Source organism: Sodiomyces alcalophilus, assembly GCF_042370955.1.
Source record: "Sodiomyces alcalophilus JCM 7366 unplaced genomic scaffold ACRALscaffold_9, whole genome shotgun sequence".
Lineage (NCBI taxonomy): Eukaryota > Fungi > Ascomycota > Sordariomycetes > Glomerellales > Plectosphaerellaceae > Sodiomyces > Sodiomyces alcalophilus.
Genome location: NW_027263540.1, coordinates 900249 through 909834, shown reverse-complemented (window position 1 = coordinate 909834; position 9586 = coordinate 900249). Strand labels below are relative to the sequence as shown.

General features: G+C 44.3%; 1 non-coding gene across 1 annotated transcript; it reads left to right on the top strand.

Annotated features, from left to right (window-relative positions):
- The first annotated feature begins 9304 nt into the window (after positions 1 to 9304).
- Positions 9305 to 9379, top strand: ACRALDRAFT_t283. The gene has a single exon. It is a non-coding gene; the product is annotated as a tRNA-Val (tRNA).
- The last annotated feature ends 207 nt before the right edge of the window (positions 9380 to 9586 follow it).

Genomic DNA, 9586 nt, shown 5'->3' with positions numbered 1-9586 from the left:
TTTAAAGTTAATTTAACCGCCAGGTACGGGTCTTTAACTATAATAATAAACTAATATAATCGCTCGAAATCCAGGGCTTAGCTAAGGGTTTCAGCATCTACATAGAGTCCTCTTTAGTAGAGACCCCCGCTTAGAATGGTGGTGCCGAAAGACCTAGGGCTACTATTATACTAAAGGTATAAGCTATACAAATCCACTCCCGATTACCTCACCTTTTATGGGTTAAGGTCGTTCTATCTACCGCTTACGTATAAAACAGAATACTAAAACAGCGCCTTAGCTAGAAGACCCCGTTTAAGGTCCTTTATTAACGTAAGCCGTAGCTAGGCCACCTTCGGGCTTTTAGTTATAAGGCTTTTCCTATAACTAGAGCGGCTCTAATAAGTACCACTATTTACAAGCGGCCTATCTACTATTTACAAGCGTTCTAAACCTAATTAGGAAGGTTATACGAGCCCGCGCAGTAGTCTGTATACGCCACGATCTTGGCTGCAGATGTGCCGTACAGATACATCACGACAAGGCTTTCTCCCTTTAGCTTATTACGAATGTCCGTTACTATAAATTCACCGCTTATTTTGACCTCCTTGCATAAAGCTCTAGTAAAGAAGATTACACGGTATCGTGATGGAAAAAGTGGTGGAAAAGCAAGTGGAAAAAGAAGGTGGAAAAAGCAGGTAGAAAAACTTTCATAGTAACAGGTAGTGGTGGTTACGTAACCTGTGTAATAGATAAGACCTTATCTGTGTGATAGATAAGACCTTATCTATATGATATTACGTGTTACCTTGAAAAACTTTCACCTCCTTTTTCCACTACTTTTTCCACTTCTTTTCTACCTCCTTTTTCCACCCTAAGGATATAATATATTTTAAGGTACTTTAATATAATAGAAAACAGGTTAGAATAGCTACGATTTTATAGTATAGGGTATTAAGTATAAGTTATATTAATTAATGGCTGTCTTACGTAAGGTATATAAAACGTCTATTATATACCTATGTACCTATGTACCTATGTACCGGTACGGGACATCTGCAGCCACGATCGTGGCGTATACAGACTACTACGCGGGCTCGCGTAACCTTCCTAATTGGGTTTAGGACGCTTGTAAATAGTAGACAGGCCGCTTATAAATAGTGGTACTCGCTCTAATAAGGTCTAGAAAGCGTTAAAGCCCGCTAGCGCCGCGGGCCTATATTAGCTACCTTATAGGATATAACTTAACTAATATCTACCGTATCTGGGTTCCTAGCCTTAAAAGGAATAGAATCGTCTATATACGTAATATTCTTTTTAATAAATAAAAGCATTTTAATAGTAGTCTCGAAGCCCTAAAGGATAGCTTACACTAAGTAACGGAAGCAGAACTAGTGGATATTATTAACTAGATCCGCCTACTAGATATATATATAATTAAATAAGGCGAACCGTAGGATAATGCGGCAGATACGTTTATAATAATATACTTTAAGCCTATTCTCTAGTCGGGCAGCGAGGTTAACGAACCTCTCTTAAGGCCTGCGCCTGCTGGCCTCGAGGCTTAGGGGGTGGAACCGTTTATAGAGCCTAAGAGGCCGGAACGACCGTTTATAGCGCCTAAGAGGCTGGAACGGTAGGAGGAGCTTATAGAGCCTATAAGGCCGGAGCTAGAAAAAGACTCTTCACGGCCCCGATTAATTACTAACGCCTAGGCAGTTATCTTCTAACTCTACTAGAAACCCCTCCTTAGGCAGGGCGTACTACGGCTGCTTTTACGGGCTATATACCTATAGAGTAGGGGGGAGCTAAATTTCGAAGCTATAGCAGTATCCGCGTCTAGATCTCTGTGTTTAATATCGGAAGATATACCCTATTAGTCCGTAATTTAAATAGTAAGCCGCTAAGAAAGTTAAAAATCAAAAAGGCACTTAAGAGACCCCGTAAGATACACTATAAATAACTACTAGCCCCTCTAAGAAATTAATAAGATTTAAAAACTACCTATACGATATCCTATTCCGATAAGCTAATAAACCAACCCATAGACGATTCGGCCTTTTTAACGGCCACGAGCGCGTAACACGAGTAAAATCGATTAAACTATCGGGAACCCGAAGATAACTACCGCCTCCCCCCCGGGATACCGTCGTAGAGACGCCGTAAGGGCGGCGCTATAGCCGTATCGCGAGTTAAGGCGATAAACGGGATCGTTCCGACCTTAACTTCGTAGAATTTTCCCCCGACGCACCCACCCTAAACGTAGGGATAACCCGATAAACCGCCCCCCTCGGGCCAGAATACTACGCGGAACCGAACTAAGACCGAAAAGGGACTACCGCGGCCCCCGAACTAAGATATATCCAGAGTTAAGGCGGTAATCCAGAATCTACTAGCTAATAGGAACACGATTAATTAGGTTATTAAGCTAATAGAAAAACTGCTAATACTCCGGTATCTCCGTAGCGCTACTACTATAATACCGGTGGCCCGGCTCCACGTAGTAATAAAACAGACTATCCGCGAGGAGCTTTATAAAGGGATAGGCGGGGCTAAACCGACCTAGGCCATTATCGCCGCCCGCGCCGCTATAGCACCCCTAAGAGACCCCGCCCTCCCTAAAGTAATACCCGCTAAACACCACTAAAAGCTAATTATCCGCTACAGGGACCTCCTTAAGGACTAATAACTATAAAACTGGACCCTTAAAGAGATTATCTAAGCCGGGAACGCTATAACCCCCTAATATAACGCCGCCGCGGTATAAAAGGTACCTAGTAGTAATATCTACCTTACCTTTACTAAAGGGGTATAATAATAGTCTACCTAGGCGGAGCTTTAGGTCGAAAAGGCCTTTAGTAAAAAGGCGACCCTAGCTATTAGGACCTACCCGGTACTTATAAAAGCTATCCCCCGCGATACCCTTAGCGTATTATCCGAAAAAGAACTATTAGTATCCCTATAAGCTATGAACCCCGAGGCGAATATCCTCCGCGCCTATACCCGGCTACCCCGCTATAGTACTAAAAGGCTTACCCTGCTACTAATCGAGTCGACTACTCTAGAAAGCGCCACGAGCCTTATATATAACACCCTCCTTTTTAAAGGCGGTAGCTATATCTATAAGCCCTACGACCTAGACCTTAGCCCCCTCCGCTACTATAAGTGCCTTTAGTTCGGCTACTAGGCGAATAGCTATACTATAGTAAAGAGGGTATACCGCTACTATACTAAACCAGAATCGATATACTAGCAGGGACTTAGATAATATAGCGCGGCGGTACCGGACTAACCCTATAGGTACGTAGCCTATAACAGTAACTATAAGGCTTTTAATAACTCTTACCTACTCCTAAAAAAGGAATTAAAATAGATATATAAAGCCTATAAGTACCGAGTATAAGACTTTAACCTTACCCGCTAAACCAAAGTAGTATACCCGCGGCACTAACCGAGCCTACCCTAGCTAAACTTCTCCTAGCCCCTAAGCTAAGAACCTATAACCCGCCGAACTAGAGGCCGCCCCCCTAAGAGAATCAGGGGCTAGGAGGGCTCCCCGGTACCCGGCTAGATAAGCATATATATAATCTAACGCGGTATAGATAAGACACCGTAGTAGGAGCTCCGGAACTAAATAGCGGTAGTAGCCGTGGCCGTTAAACCGGCCTTAGCCTAACCCCCTTAACCCTCTAATTAATAATAGGTATCCGCGTCCTTATATAGAATATAGGGAGGAAGTAGGCACGGAGGGAGCTACTACTCCGGTACCGCGCTGAGTACGATATAATTACGATTTAAGAGCCCGGGCTTAACCCCTTCACGAAAAGCCCTACTTACCCCTCTTATAGGGCCTACCGACTAATCTAGGGAGGTGGCCGCGCCCTCCTCTATATATATAAAAAGCACCCCCCGTATATATAGATATAGCGGGCCTACTATAACTCCTATACGGTTATATTCGGAACCGGAGATAACGCCCTTATAGTCTAATCTATATATTCCGAGAACTATTAATTTGCCGGGATACCCTAAAATACTTTACTTACTAATACCCTTAATACTATACCGCTATAAGGCCGCCACGTCCTTATTGGCGATTTTAACCTCTACTACCCCCTTTAGTCCTAGCCGCTACGTTATTACCTTAAAGCTAACGCCCTCCTAGACCTTATAACCCGTTAGGACCTAAACCTAGTTACCCTACCTAGTATAACGACTTAGCACCGCCTAGGCCGGCGAGCTAGTATTATCGACTTTATATAGGCCTTATAGGGGCTCTACTACGACTATAGTAGCACTAATAAAGCGGTTATTAGCTTAGACCATTACTCCTAAATTATCTATATATATATAATACTAGTACCCGCGATAACCACGATACCGTAATAGGACCCTTACCGACTAAGCTAGGTCTAGAAGGACTTTGACCCCTTGGTTATAGACCGACTTACCCTTACCCGGATCCGCTAGCTAGGCCCGCTTACCTCTAAGGAAAAGATCGATATAGTATTAGATAAACTAATCGAAGAGCTTACTAACCTTACCGATAAGGTAGCACCACGGCGCCGTGCCGGATCCTATAGTTACCCCCCCCCGCCCTTAGTAGAATATAGAGCTTACCGCCCTAACTCGTAATACCCAAAGACTCTACCGCCGGTATATAGCTAGAAAGTCCCGGAACCGGTAAGAGGAATTCTAGGAAGCGGAGCGGAAGCTTAATAATACTACCGTGTTAGTAAAGCGATAATATTAGCGGCACCTCCTATACTCTACTTAATAAAACGATAATCTCTTTTAGCGCCTATAGAAGTGGGCGCGAACTAAAGGATAGTCCCCGCCGGACCCCCTTTCGGTCCTACCACTCCGCCGCGATAACAGTAATAGCGAACTAGTAGTATTATATAAAGATAAGGCTAAGGTCCTTAGCTAGAAGTTCTTCCCCCCCCCCTAACCTACTAACCCCCGCCCCCTTAGGAGGCTATTTCCCTTAGGGTAGGAGGTACGCCGCGATATTACCCCCGCGGATATCCAGGGGCGCCTCCGAAGGATAAAGGCCTAGGCAGTACTAGGCCCGGATAGGCTCCCGGCTAGGATCCTTAAGGCGTGCGGGCCCCCCCTTTATCGTTATCTTAGCACTATCTTTATAGCTTATCTAGTAGTAGGCCACTTCCTTACACGGTGCCGTAACGCCGCCGTCGTGATCCTTAAGAAAGAGGGCAGGTAACCGAGCGACTATAAGACTATAAGGGGCTAGCGCCCGATATCGCTCCTTAGTACCCTAGGTAAGGTCCTTAAAAGGATCCTTACCGACTATATTATAGCCGCGGCGGAGGAATATAGGCTCTTCCCGGAAGGATAGATAGGTAACCGCCCTAGCCGAAGTATAAAGACCGCCGTATAGAGGGTCTATAAAGTAGTACGGGTAAGCTAGGCCTAAAATAGCACCGTGTTAATACTTTAACTCGATATTAAGGGCGCCTTTAATATAGTCCCTTATACCCGGCTCTTCAAAGTGCTTTAAAGGAAAGGTTACCTACCCTAGCTAATTAACCTAATCCGTAGCTTCCTATATAACCACTTAGCACGACTCCTTCTTAATAACGAAATAACACTACTATAGTATCTCCTTAGGGGAATGCCCTAGGGCTCCCCGGTCTCGCCTATCCTCTTTATCCTCTATATATCCACCCTTTACGAAAAGCTTAATAGAGTACCTAAGTCGATAATTATAGGGTTTACGGATAACACGAATATTATAGCCTTCGGGAAGACTAAGGTATAGATATAGCGCCGCCTCGCTACCGTATAGGAGACCTGCCTAGACTAGGCGGAGGCGAGCGGACTATAATTCGAACCCGCGAAGAGTATATATATCCCTTTTATAAAGTCCTAATAGCCCCTATCCACCCTACTCCCCCTTAGCACCATATCGGTCCTATTATTAGAGTCGACCCGCTTCCTAGGCATTTAACTTAATAGGAGACTTAACTTTCGGAGATATACTAAAAAAATAAAGAGCCGACTTATTACCTAAACCTATACCCTATCTAGGCTAAACGTGGTAGCGTAGGGGTATAGCTTTACTAAGGCGTAGCGTCTCGCCCTTACGGTAATCCGGCTAGTCGCCGCCTATTACGCCTCGGCTATTTATAGAATCGGCGCGGGCCCTAAGCAGGGCCCCGCTATAGCGATCACCTTAGTATAAAGCCGGTGCCTCTGGCTTATCGCCGGGGTATATAAAGCCACGCTAATCCGGGTTCTAAAAAAGGAGACCTTTATCCCCCCTCTTAACCTTTACCTCTCGCGCCTTAGCGCGTAGAAGGTCCTCCGTATCCAGGAAAAGGGGGCCGCGGAACGACTATTAGCCGGAGCTTACGCCGCGACGCGTACCCTAACAGCACTAAACTAATATTATAGGACCTAGGCCGCCCTGGCCTAGACTACCTAGAACGCTGCTTTAGTAACCTAAATCGGAAGCCCTACTATTACCCCTTATAAAGCTCTCCTAAAGGATTAAGGCCGGGCCTAGACGTAAGGCCGGAACCACTAGACCTATACTATAACGGCGCCGAACCGTCCCCTAACACGGTGCGCCCTCCGGAAATACAAAGGCCTCCTTAAACTATAAAGCTCGGCGCTTACGTAGATCCGGATAAAGAAGCTAGGCCTAAGGGCCTTCCTAGCTAAGGCCAGGGTCCCCGGCTTCCTAATACCGCGCTACCCCTATAGCGATAAGGGGGCCGAAATAGCTAAGTATATAATCCTCTAATACTAAAATATCTAAGATAAAGCGCGATAAGACCTTTTTAGGGCCGTTAGGAGACTATTTACGATAAGGAGAGACCTTTATAACGTACTCGAATATAAGACCGAAGCTAAGGAAATCGCGAAATAGTTCCTTTAGTAGAAAAGGCTAAACGACTTTCGGCTAGCCCTCGAAATTATAACCGCTTATAGGAATATAATAGTATAATAATAGGATAGACATAGCACCGCGCGGGATATTATTAGTTATCTTTAGGGGCCTATTCTAGGCTAGGACCCCCTCGGTACTAAAATACTACTACCCTACCCCTATTACTTAGAGGTATCGTTTAAACTATCCTCCTTAGCGGAGGCGCCTATAACGGTATCACTAATAGTATTATCGTTAAAGGCGCTAACGTTACTAGGAGTATATTTAAGGCCCTATAAAGAGTTAGCCGTAGGTACTACTAAGCCACTATAATAAGACCACTTATAGGATAATCTAGGATTAGATTAAGCTTTCTATTAACCTTAGCTAATATACGTCCTTAGGACGCTAATAAGGTGCTACCGGTAGAATAACCGGAGAGCTAGGCGCGGTTAATAGCCCGTATAAAAGAGGCGCTAGCCTCCTTTAGTCGCTACTAGGCCTATATAAGAAGTTAGTAATATACTATTACGGTATTAAGAGGAGTCTATTTATAGCGGCGATACTATTACTAGCGGCTATTACTATTAGGAAGGCCGAGTAACGGTTTATAAGGCGTAACTAGTACTTCTTAGCGGATAAGGGGACCTACTACCCACCTACCTATTATTAGCTTAGGCCTAATAGCTCCCCGATAATACTAAGGTAGCACCGCCTTAACCCCGGATCGACTTATATTCTGGTATATCCGATGGCTATTAGCGTACTAGACGTAGGCCACGCCCGTACCGGTGGTATTAGCGTATTTCTTAATATTCTTAGGCTCCTTACCCCCGAGCTTTTTAGTATAGCGTAGACACCTACCCTAAGTTAGCCACTAAACTCCTATATCGGCACCACCTTAACCACGTATAGTATAATATAAGCAGACCCGGCCTAATATACACGATTATTACCGGCAGGTGCTTTCTTCTTACCCTTACCCTTCCTAGGCGATATCTTTTTAGGTGGTATCTAAAGTTAGTATTAGCGAGCGCCTATAAAGGCACCACCACGCTATTAGACTACTTATAGTTTAATTATCGTCGCTATCACTTATTTCTTTATTATTTAACTACCTAGTCTATTAGCTACCTTTATTATAACCCTACTATAAGCCCGCTACTTAAACTATATACCGCTACCGCGAATTAACTAGAAAAAAGGAAAAGTAACGCTATAAAGCCGCGCTATTAGTAATAAGGCGCCGCTACGGAAAATACACGGGAACGGGTATAGGGGTGGCTAGCGGATAACCTATAAAGGGATCGGTTATATTATAGGAAAAAGGAAAAGGAAGAGGAAGAGGAAGAGGGCGAGGATATCTATTAACTATCTATGATTATAGGCGGGGCCCTGCCCTGCCTACCGGATCTAGAAGGCACCTGCCTCGAAGGAGGCAGGTGGCGCCTTCCTGCTTTATTATTTTAACGATAGAATAAGGGATTAGCCCCCCGGGGACGTAAGGGACCGTATCTTATAGTCCTCCTATAAACGCCTTTCGGTAGCCCTTCGGGGTTAACCGACCCCCCCGGGAGGCCTAATTACCCTTTTACTTAGGCTAACCTGCACCTTAGCCTACTCCTTCCTGTTAGCCACTAGACTAAAGGTATGATCCAGATACGTAATACGGCGGAATCAGGGCTATATCGGCACCGCGGTGGCACCACTCCACTATAAGGAAGTGTATAGAGGTTTTTACCCTAGGGTTTTCCCCTCTATAGTAATCAGGGAAGGACCGTATAGCCTAACTAGGCTCCTATATATATAGGTTAAGATAGGATAGCGGAGTAAAATAAATAAATAAATAAAAATTCCGATAAGCGTAAAGGGATTACCTAAAGAGTTATAAAGGGATAAGTTTATAGATCACGGTGCCAAAGGATAGGGCGAAGGGGTATTAGGTGCTTAGCTATATATAGGTAATAACCTATAAGTTTAATAAGCACGGCTTTCTATAGAAGTATAAGGCTAGATTAGTGGTCCACGGAGATTAATAGTATTAAGATTTATTAGAAGATATATATATAGCCACGCTCGCCGGTTATTCCTTTAGATCGTTAATAGCGATCGCCGCCCGCTTCGATCTATCCTTAATATAGTACGACGTCGTTAACGTGTTTATACACGCCTCTCTACCCTATAATATATATATATAGTTCTTGCCTAGGACCATAGTGCCGGGTTAATTATTATCACTAAAGAAGGCGTTATATAAGCCATGGGAGTCTCTATTACTATAGTCAAAACATATTATAGAAATGCTAAAAAGAGACGGGTTTAAGATAGTGCTATAAGAGCCCTGCTGCTTTATACGCTATAGGCTAATCTTATTTTTCTATATAAACGATATCGTGATCGGCTTTAAAGAAGACTTTGAGAAAGAGATAGGCCTCTATGGTATAGTGGTGGTATACCTAGTACACGGTTAAGGTGACCGGGTCGGTTCGAAACCGGCTAGAGGCGCACCCACAAAAGGAACCCCTTTTCCTTTTTTACGGTACTCGAATCCTGTTTTAGAGGGTCCTTATCTGCCTTAGTATATACGATAAGGGTTAAATAAGGGGCCCCTTAGACCCACCTTCTGCCCGGCTTTGCTAGTTATTAATAGGTGCCACGGGGGAGTCAGTCGCCCTACCATAGACAAACGAGAAGACGGTATCGCGCTCTGCC